The sequence below is a fragment of the Coturnix japonica genome, chromosome 11, assembly GCF_054131305.1.
Source record: "Coturnix japonica strain WE chromosome 11, WE-NBRP24, whole genome shotgun sequence".
In the NCBI taxonomy this organism is placed as follows: Eukaryota; Metazoa; Chordata; class Aves; order Galliformes; family Phasianidae; genus Coturnix; species Coturnix japonica.
In genome coordinates this window covers 13,160,256-13,180,190 of record NC_140673.1, presented here as the reverse complement: position 1 = coordinate 13,180,190, position 19,935 = coordinate 13,160,256, and the positions used below count along the sequence as shown (strand labels likewise).

The following is a 19,935-nucleotide window of genomic DNA, read 5'->3' as shown; positions in this document are numbered from 1 at the left end:
CTGTGCTAATAAAAGTGTTTCTTCTCAGCAGAAGGTGAGTGAATGCATTGTATGGTAGTTCTCTTAAGAACTGTACACATGAAGCAAATGCAAAGAAGGGAATATCTGAGCTTTTTGAAGAGAAGTGGAGTTAATGTTTGGCCATGCCTTAATGAACGAGCTAAGTCACGTTGTTTTTACCTAAACAACATGAATGGCCCTTCAATCAATAAACCCAGTATTGAGGACTAAATGGTTGTCAGTGTATGGCTGCAAATGTCAAACACAGTATTTAGAAAAACATTGACAAAACAGAGTTTTTGCATTTGTTTATTCTTAGACTTAATATAGTTGCATAGTAATTGGTACTGACCATGGAAACAACATGTAGAATTAATATGATTGATTTTTTTTTTCTTGAACCGAAAATTGCTTTTATGCCACAACTTCATTATCTAGAAATCAGCATGATGAAATCTTACAATAGAGCGCATAAATGGAGCAGCAGAAGTTAAAAATAAATAAATGCATTCACTCTTATTTCATTTGGAAAAGTTCCTATGTACAACAGGCAGAACAAATGAAGAGGAACAGGTAGATCTGATCTGCTGTGACAGAACCTAACAGGCTTAGCTGCCTTCTGCACATTGCTGACCCCACTGATTAAGCACCACTCAGACATTGCTGTTTGAAAGCTTTTAAAAATCCTTAAATCTTACAACATTAAAGACAAAGGGAGAAGGCTGTGTAACTTGTAGGAATTAACACTTAAAAATGTCTTTGTGTATACCCCTACATGGAACACTTGTCACCTTGTCTTCAGCAGCTAGTTTGTAGAATCTGTTGTTGGTGTGTTCCAGCAGATTGTCTGGCTTGAGATCTTAATTATAAATGCATTCATATTCATATTCCCTGGTCTTTCATCTGCAGGTAACCTTTGAGTTTCTTGAGATTATCTCAGAAATTACTGCTTCAGATTTCAGTGTCATAAACGGGTACCCAGCTGCTCCCGTCACACTTTCCTCAACAGAAAGCCTTATGGAGCTTCTCTTATCCAATGGAAACTCCAACCCAGGCTGGCAGCTTTTCAGTTTCCTGTGAGCCTGTGGTGTTGAGTCAAAGCAGCGTGCTCTGGGACAGCCTGTGTAGCAGACCAGCCTGTCGTGCTCATGTCCTCAGTGTTTGCTGGACGGGTCTACAAGCAGTTTGTTATCTTAGCCAAAGGGGAAGCCAAGCTGCACTGGGGCTGAGCAAAGCCATGTGTACTGGTAAGTTCACATTCTGGCATGTCAGCATCCCTGGAACTGATCTGTGAGGAGCCAAAGAATCTGACTGGGCAGTAGGAGTTATTGGACAGGTGCAGAACTTTAGTTCTACACTTTGGTTTTGACCAGATCTACATGGCTCATCCACAGGGCTATCACCAGTGCTCATTAACACAGTGTTAATGAGCATTCTCAGTAACTGTTACGTACTTCTACAAATTATTCCTGCAGTTGTCTCTAAAGGGACTGATTAGAGCATGCTAAGCTAGATGGTCTGCACTAATAACTTTTGATGACTGTGTGCACACCAAGATGTAGGTAGGTATCAGGAATTAACTGCTGTGGGACTGCACCTGCACACAGGGATACCCCACACCTACAAACACTTTCCTCAAGGCTTGCATGGCTCTGTGTATGAAAAGACTTGGCAGATTCAACATCTTCACAAGGAAATTCTAAACAAAAATGATGTTCCAGTTGCTTCATGTGAGCCTGTTGCAAATTGCTTTTCCATTCTTTTTACAGAGCTCTACTGAACTTGGAACTAAGTAAATGAAAAGAAAAAATACAGTTGGGAAAAGATCCGTTGGAATTAAGTTGCAATTATTGTAAACTACTGTCACACTTCAAATACTCCTAGTTCCTCCCTTCTTCTTTTATTTCTTTCAATACATAATGGGCTTGTTCAGCAAGCGAAACAGACTGCTTCAGTAGCCCACTGTGTACATTGTTTTTTGCTAACCTTTTGTCTGCTTTTACATCTTGCCACTTTACCAAGGAGAGGCATGGGCGAAAGCCTTCTTTCAGACTGTTTTTCATTTAAACTTGTTGCAAATTATTTAACAGGTTTTGTGTGTCCCAAGTGCATCTCCAAGTTCATTGTAATGGGTACTGGAGTCCTTGGCAGCATTGGCAGGTAAAACATGGGTTGTCTATGGGATGTTTAGATATTCAACAATGGTTGCTGAAATTCCAGATGTAACCTTGGCCACACAGCATTCCTCTTCTCCCTATAACATTTTACAGTTTTACATGCATTCTCTTTTTTTCCTCACAAGGTAATATAAAACTACTTCCCCAGTCTTTTAAATGTCAAAGATGCACACGGGGGATAACACGGGAAAAGGTTTTGTTTAAAATAGACTCAGCAACACTGAGGCAACTAATGTTTCATTATGTTGCCTGGTGAACTAACCCTGGAGCAAATCATGCAGGAAGATGAATATGTTTTGAAGGCTTTTGAGAACAATGATTATTCTTCAAATGTATCCTAACTGTAGAAACATGCCTAAGAAATAAATCTTTTGTTTACACAAAGAGAATACATAAGTGTTCATTATCTTTTAGAAAAGTTTCATCACTTTATATGTGAGCCAAAAAAACCTACCTCTATATTTGCACCTGCCTAAATATTTCATCTTCTCTCCTGCTATAGTCTTGATAGTTTCCAATCTCAGGTTGATGCTTAGAATCAGTTTCACTAATGTTCAAGAACATGAAAGTGGCTTTTATGTCACGGCTGTCTCCACGTGTAGGAGATGAATCAAGTCTCTGTCCATATATTAGACACTGTGCCCTCCACTTAAATTTCAGCATGCCATTGCAATAGAGTTTCTTAGTGCAGAGATGCAAATAATATTCATTCAATGTATTTCATAGCTGAGCTCCAATCACGCAAAACAACATATCCTTGTTACTGCTATTATATTCTCTTTTTCAGTATCCATTATGAACTTTTTCTGTAAGTCCACATATTTCTTCTCTCTCCCTCAACAGTACAAAATGGTAAGAGAAGGCTAAAAAGAATACTAGACTTGGCTATGTGTGTCTTAGTTTTAGAGCTTTGTTGGATGCATGTAGAATGTGTGCTTTTTGTTTAAGTGTTCTTAGTTTGAAAGAGTGAGATGGATTGTACTTTTCTCCATTACTGTCTTTTTGGTGCATCTTCACATAGGAATGTGTTTGTCTCTTGGGAAGCTGGCAGTGTAAGCGACTGAAAAACTAGCTAATAAATCTGGGATTAATAGGGCTGTAGACAGCGAAGTACATAGGCGTAGGAAGGATCACCAGCCACTGAATGCTGCACATCTAGAAACTGTCAATAGAGAGTATGAAAAATGCAAAGGACAAAACAAAAGTAGGAGAAGTTCCAGCTCGTTTTTCTGCTTGCTGAAGCAATCTCTCACATCAGCATATCCTGGTCCCCTAGGGAAGAGTTGTTCTTAGGGCTTGATCTCGCTTCTATTCACAGCCAAAGTAAGTCTCCTTTTAACCTAAAGTGGATAGAATCAGACCATTAATGATTGTCTCTGCAAAAATAGAACCAGCAGAAGTAACAATGCTTCATGTTATACTATACTCTGTATACAAAGTAGCTCTCTATTGTTGTGTAAAAATTGGTTCCAATTTAGAGGTATTTTGAGGTGGGTATTAGGTCTTTAAAGCTGATTTTTCCAGTTCTCTTAGTTAGTGGACCAAATGATGGATACAGATGCTGTGCACTTGTGGTACTGAGGACAATTTCTATCTGAGGGGGAAAAATGCAAAGAAATTTTCTGTGTGCTGAATTAAATCCCTTAAAGTCGACTGTGGCCAGGAATGTAAGTAAATTAGTGCGGTGCTCTTGAATTCAGTGGAACCACACTGGTGGCTGTTACCTGTGATTGATTGTCATTGAATAATGCAATTAAGTTCCTTGTTTATTAACACAAGGATGAAACAAGAAAGGGAGAAAAGCTGCTACCTCTCTACCAAAACTGGTCAAAGAAATGAGAACTGCTAAGGATTTAAATCACTAGCACTAAAAGACCTACCTTTGATTTAGCAGGATATGAAGCTTATTGCTCTGGTTTCATTGGTATTCCATAGTGGTTCTTTATTTAGCTTTTTCTTTACCTGAATGATAAGAGTTCTCGCAATGTGGATGTTGTATATGCAAAAAGCATGACTTCTGATATTTCCCAACATTAGCATAAGAAGTTTATACTCTATGGAGAAATACCAATGCCAGGCCTTGCTATAGCTGTCGTTTTAACTTGTAACTCTTTGAGTGCCAAGTGTAGACCCCTCTGTGAAGAGGGAGACTGTATTTCTCAGCCTTGGGTCTGATGCAGTCTGCTCCTTAGCTTTGTGGAACAGAAAAGTTGCATTTAAACTAAGTCCTGAATTTACAAAGGCTTTTTATTTCCAATATTGCACTAATATGGAATTTATTTATTTGTTTAAAAAGCACGCTCCCTCATTTCACTTTTACCTTCTGCAGTGAAGTCGTGCTTCTTGTGGCTCTGACCCCAGAATCAGTTGCCAGAGAAATAAATGTGATGACACAGATTAAATCCACGACTCCAGTGCAGAATCGAGTGCAAGGAATAAAGGGGAAGATAAGTGCTTTTCTAAAATAGAAACATTTATTAGAAAAATCCATTTGTTTTTGTCAGCTCTGTTTGAACAGATTGTTCCAGTATCAAAATCTCCACTTAATTGAAATATATATATATTTAAGTTTTGCAGTGATCTTGTGCTCCTGGGTCTTGTCCAGTTTCCACTTAGATAAGCTGAGAGGCTTCTGCTACTTTCAATGGGCTTTGTTTAAAAGCTTTGTTAAAAACTCCTCATGTCTGACAATGCTAAACTGAAAAGGCAGTATTGAAAGTAAGTGTTTGTCATGTAACTATCATAGAGAACCCAGATCTAGAGTGTGCTGGACTCTGTGCTTTTCTCTCAGCCTCTCTTAAATGCAAAGGGAGAGAGTCTTTTCCTAGAAGCACTTACATAGAATAAGATTTTAAAGCACGAGTGTTGGCATATCAGAATTCCTTATTACCCAAATATCTGGAAATCTGGCCTTCCTCAGAAGTTCCTACACTATTTTAGCACAGATGTAACAGTTATATCTGCAAATGAGAAAAAAAATGTTCTGCAATAAGACTCATCTGGACTGCAAATTAAAACATTTAAAGAACATCATTCTTTAATTTTAGGCTCATCTTTAGTGGAATGGGGTTTAATAGATTCCCTGCCTACTCCTTGCTCAGCCTTTGCTTTCTAAACATAGGATGTGCTGCTCAGGTCCATGTTCTCACTTTCACTGTTAGGGAGAAGCTGGCAGCTCTGAGGGGAATGGGGTGAAGCCAAATACTGAACTGCTGCTGGAGGCTGCTGTTGACTACAGAAGGAGTTGAAGTGACCAGCTGAGATCAGCTTCTAGGTGGGTAAAGCCAGGTGAGATGCACACTACCTCTAGCAAATGAGGGATGTGGTTGGAAGCCTTTCTGTCCTTCAGGAAAGTACATGCTAAGAAGCTGCAGTCCAGCTCTCAGCCAGAAGGTTGCATTCTCACTGAAAGTGGGTTTAATACTTAAAAGGGAGATGGATAATTAAGACTTCATCTTCCAAAATATTAAATATTGATTTGTAGACATTTAGAAGCAGGCATAAAGCTCTCCTGAGAACTGGCAGCAACTGTAAAAGATTATAAAAGATTTTAGTTCTCCGTGTAGAATTTAGCATTTATTTTTTGTTTAAAATTTATGGAATGAGGATTAAAATAAATCAGAAGATAACGTCTGGCCCTCTAAGCACCTACAAGTCCTGCTCCATGTGACCACTCAGAGGCAAAATGGATGTATGTGGTTTTTTTCAGGTTTGTATTGGCTTTTGGTTTATTGAAGTGTCAGGGGGTTTATAAGCTCTTCAGCTCCAATTTTTATTGTTTTATCCAACTACTGTCACTTCTTATCAGTATTAAAGGCAGAAATCAAAGCACAGGACCCATGGGATGTGACGTTTCAAATGTACACCATAGCTTTTCTTTGTCATTGTTCTGAACTATGCACCCTCTGCTCCTGACAGCACACCCACAACAAGGTAAGGAGGTGAGTTCACACTTTGTTAATTCATTTGTGAATTAAACAAAAGGTTGTTTTTTTTTAACTATAATGTTTTTTCTGTATCCCCCCTCTCACTTCCCCCCACACCTCCTTTTTCTATGATTAGGGGAAATTGATGCAACTCAAGAGGCCCTACAGGACATCCTTGCCTTAGGCAGCAACTTTGCATTTAGCATTCCACTAACTTTAAGTTAGGAATGTGCATGGTTGCATCTATTCAAGGAGGTGAAAAGAAAGTATTCTAGCATAGCTGTTTCTAACAGGTGACTCTCCCTGAGAGAAAATGACCCAGCTTTATTAACTGGGTTAGAAACTTGGCTCTGAGCATGGCGTGTGTTGCTCTGAGTCAAGGCAAGCAGGTGCTGAGCTGCTGTGCGCTGGATGCAGCCGTGTGGAGAGTTCCATCTGCGAGGTTACTTGGATAGCTGTGCATCTGCAGGAAGGAAATAAGTTGAAGGTAGAGCAGGAGTTAAGAACTTTCTTTTTTTTCTCTTACCTTTTCTTTTCAGCTGTCTGTGTGATGGAAACCAAGATGAATTTTCCCAGTTCATTTTATTTGGTTTAACAAGTGTATTGAATTTAAGGGATGACATTTTCTGTGTTTTATTCACAGTAGTTTCAAGTTGATCAAATCTATTTCAGATTGTTCCTTAGTTTATGCAGACTCACTTTAAGTGTAAACAAAACATGTATCCATTTTATCACTGGCTCCATTTATTAGGTTTTAAAGGTACATTTCCACCATGCCATCAAGAGCAGTAAGGGGGGGGGGGAAGGGAAGAGTAGTGACAGAAAATCTATTTGACAGAGTAAGTAGTCTCTTTGCACGTGTGTGTATATAGGCGTGTGGGTTTATGTTGGTAATGGCAATGGCACTGATAGAGCAGACACGTTTTAGCATGACTATGACAAATAATAAAATAAGACACACTTATTAAAAAAAAAAAAAAGATGTTTATTGGAGATGTGATTATTTCCTATCTACAGCAAATGGAAAATTAACTGAGACGAGAGAAACCAGCAAGTGAAGGGTCCAAATTGAAACACTAAGTTATGTCCATGTGGCAAGGAAAAAGTAATTAAAAAAAAACAAAACAAACCTCACCAATTTTAAAAGGGAGAAAAGAGAGGTAATACAATTAAAGACAATGGTTAAATCTTACTTAAAGCTCTGCAATTGTCAGAAGTATATATTTCATTACAAAGATGCTGCAGGGGCATAATTGGGGGGAAAGACGTTAAGGCAAGACAGGCAAATCTATACATTCACACATTTCATATTTATTTTTAAATAAGCATACAGGATATTTTTAAATCCTTGGAATTAAATTAAATTCTTCACCTTCTTTGACTGTTTCAGCTGGGGTGTTGAGCCAGGAGGGAAAGATGCTTCATGTTATTTTCATTTTGACATTTTTATTGTTAAATGTTGTGCGCTGAGTTGAATTTTGTTGTGTTCAAGTTTAGATATTTGAATCTTGAGGTCTTTTTATTCATCCTGTCATCTGTCATTGATGTAACTGACTTCTCTGACAGCACTGACAGGATTTATCCAAGAGTTTGCTCGATGACACTTTATAAAATCAAATATAAATAAAAGGGCCCATCATCTGGGGGATATGGGATTGGAAGCTGGTGGGCGTTGATGGTGCTCAGTTTTACAAAGAGCTATTCAGGAACTCATCCAACCACCTCTTACAGATTTATCTTTTTTTGTGTATGACCATGTTCGTATTCCCTTCAGGTCGAGGGGCAAAATGTCATGTTTTCTTTTTTTTTTTCCCCTTGTTCTTTCCTTCCAAAGACCTGCCACACGATCAAATATGTACCTGCTTTTTTTTTTTTTTTTTTTTTTTCTTTTCATGACATTTCAGAAATACTAAATATTGTATTCTGGTGATAATGCTTTCCCAAGAAGGAAGGCGATGGCCCATTTAATAATGTATACTTCATTTACAGCATGGAGTGTTAGCCAACTACTTGTGATGATACTTCTTCCAGGCATAATACTGTTATATGCAGAGTTCTAACTACATTTTTAAATAGAACAACAACTGAATGATACATTCAAAATAATTCATGGAGAGGAAATAGAAGTATTTCAGCATGGGAGAATATTTATGCATTATTTAACAGCGATAATGTTTGAATTCATACATTATGCAAATGCTGTTATAATCAGGAAAATGAAAGAACTTGGACTGCTGCAACATCTTTAAATCTACCATTAGGTACTTATTTGTGCATATCATTTAATACTGCACAACATTACAGTCTGTCACTTGAAGAGAGTTATCAGAGACCAACAGGTTATAAAAAACAAAGCTGATGAATTCCAGGTTGCTGCTTTGATGCTAACACCTATAAATTTATCAGCAAACAAAAGTAAAGGCTTTAATGGTAATTTACATAAACTCCTCTTGTGGAGACAAGTTACTGGGGTTTTATGTACAGTTCACATTTTGGATTGTGATCCTTGCTTATCCTCACCCACACACAACAGACCAGCAAACAGCGTGGGCTGACACAGAAAGAAAATTCTACTTATTTTCTTAATGTATCAGTAGCTCAATCCCTAGCTATCATCAAAACCAGCATGCCTGCTCATCTAATGCCAGAGAGCTTTGGTTTAGTCTCCTATTGTCTTCAAGATAAAATATAAAAATGTCAAATAGGCTCAAATTTGATGAAAGGCATTTATAGACCCTCCTTCTTGCTACTTAGATCAATTATATCCTTGCTTAATTAAATCTAGCAAACCCCATGTGTATGCATGCGTACTTGATTGCAACATCCTCGAGCTGCTTTTCATGTATGTACCATTCTTTGTGTTTTTGCAGTTTGAGTATGCATAGGTGTCTTCTGTGGGAAGAGGAGCAACAGCTTGCCATGCACTCTGCCCACCAAATTGGAAGTAAGTGTTGCACCTAATTTTATTAATTTTTCCTACCAAACATTATCCATGTTTTGTGTATTGAGAGGGCAAATGACTTTTTTTAATCCATTAAATGAAAGCGGCCCATCACTTGTCATGGAGTTATTTACAGAAATGGCCAGTGGAGATAAATTTATACTCTGATTTCCATGTTGTATGGCAAGCAAGAACATTTGCATGCAGATGCCATCAATCCAGCATGTCTCATAAACACTATATTCATGTAATAGCTCAGAAAACACAGAACAGATCTTCCTGGAAGTGAGTGGCATTTGGACTCAGTTTGGGTACTCACCAATTTGAATCCAGTCCACAGCCTGGAATTTTCACTGTGCTAGAGTCTTCCAGAAATTATTACTTTTTATGGCAGACTGGATGCAATACTGTTTGCTCCTCTATCACAAAGACTGTGCCAGGGCTTCTGCTGTAAAATCTCTCACTAACAAGAAAACACAATTCAACCAATATATTGTGCTCCTGGCTAAGAACTGGCATACAAAAATTCATCCTGGAAATTTTTATTAGTAGCAAACAACACTAACTTCTCAGAGTGCAAAATAATGTATGAATTCCCTTTTGCTGAGCACTAACTAATTTTTATGGCATTGTAGTAATCAGTTGTCGTAAAACTGGCTTGGAAAAGAGAGGAGCAGTAAGATGCAGCAGGCACCAATGGTGCAGTAACAACATGTACCCACTCCAGTGCCAACTGGAGATGACCAGCCGATGATAAGGACACAGAGCTTTAGAACTGGGAGTGTCCTCATTTCAGCTGGAACAGAGCTGATTTTTCCTTTAGTATCTGATATGTTTTTGCTTGAGGAGAAAAACAGTGTCAGTGATGCACAGATGTTTAGGTTGTGCAGTGAAGTGCTACATGGAGCCAAGAACGTTCCAGTTACTCAGCTTCTATTGTCCTGACAGCGAGGTGCTGGGAAGGGACAGAACCAGGACAGCTGACCTGAACTGGACAAAGAAGTATTCCATAAAGATATGACATCATACAAAAAAAAGTCCCAAAAACTGAAACAGAAAGCAGACACAGAAGAGGTTGAGAATAACTGTGTGCAATTAGATCTGATATGAAAAAAATTGGCACCAACTTCAAAAAAGATACCCCAGTCAACTGTTGTGGTAATTTTCATTTAAAGCACTATCTTAATGTATGTTAAGTTTCATGCTGATTGCTTACATATTCTTATAGAGAATAAATACTGTTCTATTACTACAGTGAATAAATATTTATGTATACCATGATGTAATAATAATGTACCTCCCATATGAACATCTGTCATTGTTCTTCTAGGAAGATACAATGGATGTATTTTCTCTGCATCACAAGATAAAGGCTATTTCAACTTAAGAGAACGTTTTAATCTCAGTCAAAATGGGGCATCTTCAACATAAGGTTGTCTGTAGTCATGGTATGGCTTTTCCTGACTTCGCTAATTCCTTTGGGCTTTAATTAGAAACACTTCAGCAACACTTCCGAAAACATGCAAATGTTGAGCCTCCCACTAACAGTATTATTAAGATAGAGTCTTAATTCATTTTTCTTTGGGGGCAATATGTTTCTTTTCCAGTTTATTGTAGCAAACACTGTCATTTCCACTTCTTCCAGTGTCTGAAGATTTCTGGTTTAATAAATGCACATATTAGATGCTATTCTCTCTCAGCTTGATAGGTGTATAGTGTCAGAAAAAAGAAGGTCACAATGATGTTAAATTTGCTGCTGAGTAAAGGATCAGAGTGTAAATGAAATCTTAAAAGATGGGAAATGAGAATGTGCAAGTGTAAATAATGTATTAATTATTGACAGCTAAGGGACCAAAGAGTCCTATTTAGTAATGACATCTTCATTGTCACGCTGCCTGACAATATCTCAGGTATTTTTACTTTAATAAAAGGTTTTCCCCCCAAGACAGTAAGTATTTCAATTTTCCTGTGTAGCTTTATTGATATTTTTTATTTTCTTTAGCTTTTCTGTATCTTACTGTATTCCAGGTCCTTGATTCAAAAGGGGATGAGGGAGTAGTGAATTCCCATTGGCAAGAGATTTCAGTACAGTACAAAATATTTTTTTCTTATAATAAAAGATCACAATATTGAGGTGCAGAAGGAAATTCCACCTTGTCTGTTGTTTATAGAAGTTAAAATGCAGTTTAGGAAGATACATGGGTTAGCTAATGGCTTGCTTTTGTCAAGAGAACTTTATGGTAATGACTTGTGTTTATTATGCTGGAAGCTGAATTGCTTTCACTGTGGCTTCCCACAGTGGTCTGCTTTGCTTCCCCAGCTCATTGGAGCCCACCTGCAGGCAGCCCCGGGCTGGGGAACCCTCTGTGCAGTGCCCTGGAAGACAGAAAGTGCTGCTAAGGGTTGGGGAATAGAGCAAAAGAAGAGGTATCTTCTGCAGGTGCCCTCCAGCCCATTGATCGCATTTTCTCTGTCCTGGAATAGAACTGGGTGACATCTTAAAGTCAAATCCTATTTCCCCTTAAAAAAGGCAAATCCTGGTCTGTGGAATTATTTAGTGCATTTCTATTTAATTAATTGTTAGAGATAAATTCTTGCGTGTGGGAAGATGGGGGGAAAATAACAAGCAAAAGAATTTTAATTCATTGTTTTCAAATCATTTTTTGATGGCATCAGAAAACCCGCTCATCTGAAGAAGTTCCATTTCTTTGATGAACAGATATTGAAATTTTTACACAAGATACAACTGACGAAACATTTGCCTGAGATTTCCCATGTGTCAGCCGCACACAGCCCAGCTGTGTTTCCAGCCAGCAGCACTGCTTACCTGTGGAGCAGTGCAAATGCTCTCCTGGCCCGTAGTTCCGCTACTGGACTCTGCAGGGAAATAGCAGCCTTGTTACAGCGATGCTCCCATCTGCATAGCCTGCTTCCATGGTGTTGACACCACTAGGAGAAAATATGCTTCCTGTTTAAGCAAGTCTGTTGTTTCTTACAGGGTGTGTGTCAAACGTTAACAAACGCCATATTTGATGCTTCTTCCTCTGCTCAAGAATATAACTTTATCAAAACGAAATTTCCTGCTCATTTGAGCAGTATCCATAGCAACAGTACTGTACACCTGTGATATATGGGCACAAGCTGTTACAACCTATGAACTAGCAGGATGGAGCCATGCCCCACCCCCTGCCATAGCCAGGGTACATCTCCCATGTATCCATGGCACCTGGTTTTTTGTGGTCCGTGTCTGCAGTCAGTGCGTAAGATGGTTGTGTTTGGAATCTGTGCACTTATATTTAGTAAATAAATACAAACACGCTGCTCGCATGAAGTTATACACTTGCAAATATTCAATATATTCCTGTCCTGAGGGAAGACTTTATAATGCAAAAATTATACAAAAATAAAAGCTCGTGCTTACATTTGCTTCCGTAAGAGTTTCCTAATTCAAAAAATTCATAAAATGCCTCACTCTTGCAGATCTGTCAACCTGTTAATAGTATATCATGAAAAAGTGAAAAAAGCAACGGCATGCTGAATTATTTAACTATTGTTTTAATAGTAAACTGGAAGTAATTATGCACCTTTGGCTATCAATATTGCAAAGAGCCTGCTGCCGTTCGCTCTGTAACTTTTAGTGAAATTGAACTCACTAGTAAGAAACAAATGGTTGCATTTTAAAAAAACCTGAAATTATTTCCCCAGGTCATTCATAAGGTAGATCATTACACAGAAACATTATCTTATGCAGAGGGGGGGGAAGCAAATAGCTTACTAATGCAGTGGAAATGGTGTTTGGAGTTTTCTGCGTTTATTAGCTTATTTAAGGAGGCAAATCGCAGAGAAGATCCTTGTTTGAAATACATGCAGTATGAAACCCTCCGTAATCATGGGTATTATTCTCTGACATACTACATAAGGTTAAACATAGCGGTTCCTGCCTGTCCCTGTGTTCTGGCGTGTGACTGTGTTCTCATCTTCATCTTCGCTCTCAGATCTGCCCTGCTTTCCATTCTTAATTCAGTATTGCCCATTAGAACAAGCGAGAAGCAAAAGGAGTGAAATGTGATATAAGATACATTCATGCTTTCAAAACTGATAGCGGGCTGCCTGATTTTTTTTAGTGCTTTTTTTTTTTTTCATCCCCAGTTTTGTTATATTTTTATGCCAGTGACTGTAGGCTCTCTGCTCTAAGAGCAAAATATCTTGTTCTTATTCTGCAAACAAATTGGACAGTATTGTTCTATTCATACTGGGGAAGGAAGTTGGGCTGGGGACTCACGTCACATAGGCTGCAGCCATTGAGACAGTTTGGTTATGGCTAAATAACTGGCTATCCTCTATGGGGACTAGAAGGGAATGGAGTTTTTCTAGCAGTTTAAGGATAGGAGGCAACTATCTCCTGTTATTCCCGTTTTTTATAATAACTATTTTTTTCCTCAAGTGTAATTGTTTTCAGGTTTTCTACTAGGAAATATCTGTCTTTTATAAGCTGCTAATACTCTGCTTTAGGCAGAACACGGTGCTTGGAGCTTATGGAGCCTGATTTCAGGGAAACTAGCAGCATTATTGATTTTCATTGGGCTTATTAGGATCAGCGTAACATGCACTTTTGCTATACTAGATTGTATTTGGCTTTCATCATGAAATCTCATTACACTAAAAAGAAATGGAAACAAGTTATGCAAGTAAAAGATTTTTCAAAGTACTATAATGAAATTACTTTGCATCTGTGAAAACACGCTTTGGATGTAGGTCGTTCAAACCCTGAATGCTTCTGGTTAGACTCTGTTCTCATTTGCTTTTGAAAATTAAAAATAAGATCTCTAGCATTAGTGGAATTATTTGAGATTCATGCTAATGTAAATGAAGGTCTAGCTTGGTCCTAGAGGTAGCCGTGCTGTCTGAATCCTGACGGTGAACCAGTGGGTTCCTAGGAAAGAGAAAACCCACTTGTTTGTCTGCTTGCAGCTAGGATGGAACATATTATAGCCTTTTAGAGGTGTGTGAATTGCCTGTAGTGCCAATTGCATGCTCCTTGTAAACCCCAAGCCAGGATGAGCAATGGACAATAAGCTCATTTTCACCCTTTTGTTACAGTGGGGCATTGGCTTGCTGCGTCTGTTGATGATGGCAGAGGAGGCATGAATTGGCAGCTCGGCATGGCAGCGAGGCACAGATCCTACTGCCAGGGCTGTACAGGGAGGTAGTGATGCCATCCTCCTGCATGGGGTGACAGCAGACCTGGGGGACATCTCCATGGATGGGCAAACCTTGGCTCATGGCATGCCAAGCCAGTTACCAGGGCTGAGGAGAGGTCTTTTGTTCACTGGCTTTCATTCTTTCTTTTTCAAAAGCACTTTAGATTGGTGAAATGGAAAAAGAGGGGGAAAAAAAAATTCCCTGGCATGTTTTGATTGTGCCTCCTAGAATTTCACGTTTCCTAATGGCCAGGATGGTGATATTTTTGGAAATGTTCTAAATTTGATGAAAGGCATGTCCTTTTGAGAAGGCAAAGAAAATTAATTTTGAAGAAATAGAAAAGGTGATATTCAAGCTTCCTTTCCGAATTCATTAGCACATTTCAGATCATAGAGAACAATCTATGTAAGGTACCAAAACCAGCAGGCAGCGCTCAGTTATAAACAGTTATGCAGAATAGATGTCAAAAAGCACTAATTCAAGATACAAAACTGCAGTCTCAAAGTTACCTGGAGAATCGCCCTAACTTAGCATCAGTCATTATATACACAGTTTTTGGATAGATTTGAGTTGTTTTTGTTTTTGTTTGTTTGTTTTTACAGAGAAACTGTAGTATCTTTTGTACTCTGAAATGGACTGATCACTCCCTAAGCTGGAAAGCTCCTTTCATAATTTTTCAAACACAAGAAATACATTCCCATAGAGGAAGGGTCCCCTGAATATACCCTTAATTGCTTTTTTTTATTTGTGAAAAGGATTCTCAACCTGCTGACCACACAACTTCATGGAAAAGAGATCTCTTCCATTGTTGTAAATGACACTTTCCTATAATGCTACAGAAATACAGAAATAAAAAGTGCCTAATCCACCTGATTGTTCAACAATCCAACAGTTCTCTGCTGGACTCTGCAGACCAAATGAAAGCAACTAGTCAGACTTTTCAAGTAGAGACTGTCCTGCAAATAGTCACATTCATAGGTCTTAATATTAAAATAAAAGAGAGAATAGCACATCAAATGAGAAGTCAGCTCATTTGCTGGTGCAGCTCAGGGAGACCTGTTGTTGATGTGTAGCAGGAGAGAATTCTTTCTCTAACTGCATGTAAGGACTTCATTCAGATCTCAGCTTTAGAGTCAAATTAACTGAGAGAAGAAAACATCATCTTTCCGACTTCCTACAAAACAACTGCAGCAAAAAGCTGCCTGAACTTACTAAGGCAACGGTAACAGGTGCTATGGGTAGCTGCTGGGATTCTGTTTAATATTAATCTAAAATAATTTAAACACCATCTTAATAGCCTTATTTTATGTCTCTTATCTTGATTTTAAAAATTGGAGCATTCCCCTCAGTGCAGTTAATAGGGTCAGTCTGTGAGCCTGTGCTGGTTACCATGCCTTCAGTCATGTGGAATCCAAACAGCCATTATAATTTGTTTCTAAACAGATCAAGAGCTATTTACCATCTCAATGTTTTGTGCACAGCTGGGTGTCTGGCAAACATCCAATATCCATTAACATTTAAAAATTAGTCCCATAATGCATCTTTTCCGTGGCTTGAGGAGTATACACACTGACACATGTTGGGAACCAATTATATTTGCACCACCATTAGTCTGACTGCATTCAACTTCCCAGTAAATGAGGGCTAATTTAGTTTCCAGAATGGTGTATCTTAAATTCATGCAATGACCTTAGAGAAAGCAGAGTATCTGAAGATATAAAGAGGAAGGAAATGTTCAGAAAGAATAATGCTTCCCTTTTTTCTATCAAAAACATAAGAGTGCATTATTATATATTCCCAGCATCCATGTCTGTCCCTGAAAACCAGATTTCTCTAATTCATTACTTCTAAAATTTGTAAGCAGGATTTATGTGAGAAGGAATCACACCGATACAGTAAACTCTAAGACCTCCTTGCTCAGATCAAACCTCCTAATGGACCTTTTTACAAAAGCAATTGAAGGCCTGCCTGTAGCAGGTCTGACTCTTTGTGTTGCCAACTGTTTTTAAGTGTTCCATTTTCCCACCAGCAAGAGAAACTAAGAAATACAGGCTTCACAGTAAGTGCTGCCTACACTGCTTGTAAAATATATTATCACAATGCTATGAAAATGAAATGACCTCCACAAACAGAAGTCTGGCAAAGAGGTTTAATGAAAACAGTGAAATACAAAAGTATTTCCTGAGAAGCATAGTTTGCCAAACCTTTTCCGCCATGAGAAATTCCTTCAATGATGTGACATGGGGTGTCTAGCCTGGCTGTCATGTAAGTGAGAAGAGGGATTTTCAACACCTTTCCTTGCAGTGTGTCTCTGGGCAATCAAGTTCTAGACTGATGGGCGCTTGCTGCTGACTGCTGCAAAGTGCTGCACCAAGCTGAGCTCAGTTCGCTTCATCTGTGTCACGCTGCTTAATAAAACTAAATTGCTCCTACAAACAGAACACTGCTCTGCAGCCTTTTGGAGTTCAGAGATGGATCAAAACTGTAATTTTTGCTTAAAATTCCTTAGAAGAAGTTAAAAACCTCAAGAAAACAGGGCTTGACTAACTGGGCGTAAAAAATCCATCGAAGTGAAGGCTGAGTGATGAGTGCGCTTCCTGCTGCAGCGGTGGGCACTAAGGTAACTGTCCTCCTGGCACCACAGGCTGAGCAGAGCAGCTGAGGGAGTCTGGCTGGTGTCAGGCTGCAGGTTGATAAGTGATTTTATGAAAGTTTTATATATAAAAATATTCACATACCTTTGCAATGCATTATTTATATGTATAAACAGCTTCTCACCTTACCTCTGTGTAGTTCAGAGCTGGCCATTGTCAGGTACTGCATCAACACTGTTTTTCCTATTTTTGGCTTGTGCAAGAAGTTGCTTTGTGATGAAGTGGCTCCTTGCAGATGCTCTCTTGAAACCATTCATTGCGCAGTCAGTATTTACAGATGCTGTTCATACTGCATTTGTTTCTAAATACATAGCTTTGTATTTTATCGGTTTCAGCGGAACCCATGCCTGTAGTCCACAACAATAATATATTTTCATGCATCGCTGGCAATACAAGGCTTCATTTAGACTATTGATTAACATTCTGATCGTATTAGGACTTGTTAGCTGTTCATACCTTTTTATTGTTTGGTGATTTCAAGAATTGACCTTTGCAGGTTTACAGTATCTAAGCAATTAGCCAGTAATAGATTAAATTAATAAAGAAGATTCTATCAAATCTGGGGGCTTCACAGATCTATCATTTTAATATCACTGTCCATTTCTTTCTTTACAGCATGTGCAGCCAGTGTCACTAGCAGAATCCCATGTATGACAGATCCTCCAGGAGGCTCTAGAGGTGTTGCCAAGCGGCACGATCAGTTAGCTGTGTAAAAGGTAAAGATGAGGGGTGGCAGGAAGGTTGCCATGTTTTCTTTTCTTGTCTTGACAGTCTCTTTTGTTTTTCATCTATGGATTTCACAAAACAAAACTCAAGCTAATTTTAATTTTTAATTAAAGTCGATGGCTTATGTTCATACTGATGTGTTTGGTGCAAAGAAGAATAAAAGGAAATACAGAGAGAATTTTGAAAGAGAAATGCATTACTTCAGCTTAATTATTTAGTTTCCAACTAAGAAACAGCTCTGCAGAGGTTGATTATCCTTCAGGGATATGTTAGAATAAGTGAACAATTAGCTTGATTTTCTGTTGAATATGTAACTTGTGACTCAGTATGTGATCTATTAAAAGGATGATAATTCGTCTTAAACTATGTACTAATATACTTGGAGTCTGTTACTGATGGTAAGAGCCAGTGGAATAACCCTGTCCCTCACCATAAGACACAGATTGCTGTCTTGTTGCACAATCAATTGGAATTTTAGGTCTTCTAAAGAGTGTGTTGCTTATGCACCAAGGAAGGAGAAAGGTAAAGCTTTCCTGTTAAAATGTGAACTGGCACACTATGCAACACTTCAGTGGCTTGAGAGGTGACTTGGAGAGCAAAAGTACTGCTAAAATTCCTGCATACATCAATGCCACTTTGCACACCTCAGTCTGTCAAACTGTGCTCCTTCAAACAGCCATGGAGTTTTGTTTTTTTCCTTTTTTTTTTTTTTTTTTTTTTTTTTTTTTTTTTTTAAAAGTACTTCAGTCACCTCACAGAGCCAGAAAGATTCCATGCTCTGCCATGGGCTGTGTGCATACAGCAATATCACCTGAGGAGGTGATCCCATCATCAAACACCTGAGCACAGCCACTCTATCCTCAGCACTGTGCCCTGCCCTCTGGCAGGGATTTGCTCCCAGATGTTGTGTCACAGAAGTCACTGGGAAGTAAAAGGCACATAGCCAGCATTTCTTTTCCTTTTAAAATGTGATTGTAAAAGACTGCAGCTTTTTCAGGTTTCCCTCAAAAGATCCCCCCTATAACTTAGGGCATGCAGCCAGACAGGCAAAGGCTGGCACCACTCCTGAGCTACTGTGGTCATACATTTTGGTTTCCATTTTCTGATGGAAGCCGGCAATGAGGGTGAAGCTTAAAGGGATTCTCTGCACTGAAAGGCTGCAATGAGCAGCAGAGCACTGCTAGGATCTGCCTTACCAAGGAGTGCCAGTGGACCAGTGCTGAAAGCACTGTGGTCGGGGCACTGCACAATGGGGCTGTGCTAGAAGTCCACAGTGCACACATTACACTGCCTTTGAAAGTCTTTCTTTTACTCTTGAGGAGTTAAATTAGCATATAAGCCATTGCTATGTGCTTATGTTGAAATGTTACAGTAGAAATGTTCTGACTTGGAAAAGCTCAAGTACTCATTTTTCTTTAAAAGCTTTTGTGGACAAACTATAGCTTATTTCCTCATATATCTAAGAGGCTTTGCAAGAGAGTTAAAACTGAAAAACAAGAAGAATACAGAGAAATAGGACCTATGTCTATTCAGATTGATACAGGCTTAAAGATATGTTACAGCTGCATTTTCTCAAGCATCTATTCCATATAGAATAGTAGAGTGGAAAAAAAAAAAAAGTGCAAGGATCTTTTCAATTCATTGAAAAATACCTTTTTGATGTTTTATCAGTGTACTGAAAGAGGTTCTGAGGCAGTATGGAATTATATAAACATACATATGTGTGTATATATTTATAAAAGACAATTATGGAAGAAAAAAGATGAGCATAGAACTGTAGCAGAAATCCATTAAAGCATGCCAAGAGGATGCTTTTGTGTTGAATAAAAGTTCAAAAAACCTAAGGTTGCTTCTAAATACAGAACTAACCTGTGAGTTTGGATTTAGCACTGACTGGGCCTGTCACATATCCCATTAATGAGGCTCAGCTCTGAAGAAAAGGAGGGAATAAAAATGGTCTGTGTGATGAGCTGTACAATGCAGTAATTGGTTCAAGCTGAGACATCAGTGGCCTTTAAGAGCAGAAGAAGAGATTAATAAGAGAGCTGGCATATGCAAATAGTTTGTTCTATTGAATTATTTCAATACAGTTTTTGTCCTTTTTACAAATTAGGATTGGCAGAACAATCAGGTTGTGGACTCTGGTAGCATTACACACTTTCCTTCTCAAACTGTAGGACATTGGTGGTTACACCCTTACCAAGGCCTCTCCATGTTGATTTTACCACAGAACTTTGGGGACCATCTCCTGTGTGGCCCACTGGCTGTCAGGAGGCTTGGGGGTCGGGGGGCGGAGGGGGGGGGGGGGG

General features: G+C 38.8%; 2 long non-coding RNA genes across 4 annotated transcripts; one reads left to right on the top strand and one right to left on the bottom strand.

The window, feature by feature from the left end:
• Positions 1-295: 295 nt before the first annotated feature.
• On the bottom strand, positions 296-19,870 carry LOC116653763 (uncharacterized). Of its 3 annotated transcripts, none has more exons than XR_014932718.1 (2): positions 11,872-19,870; positions 296-10,034 (listed from the first exon to the last, which is right to left on the bottom strand). It is a non-coding gene; the product is annotated as an uncharacterized LOC116653763 (long non-coding RNA). The 3 variants fall into 3 exon arrangements; XR_014932719.1 differs by having other exon boundaries at positions 296-10,029; XR_004308180.2 differs by having other exon boundaries at positions 296-3,517.
• Positions 5,339-10,988, top strand: LOC146759021 (uncharacterized). Its single transcript, XR_014932716.1, has 4 exons — positions 5,339-5,451; positions 5,986-6,118; positions 8,974-9,047; positions 10,375-10,988. It is a non-coding gene; the product is annotated as an uncharacterized LOC146759021 (long non-coding RNA).
• Positions 19,871-19,935: the final 65 nt, after the last annotated feature.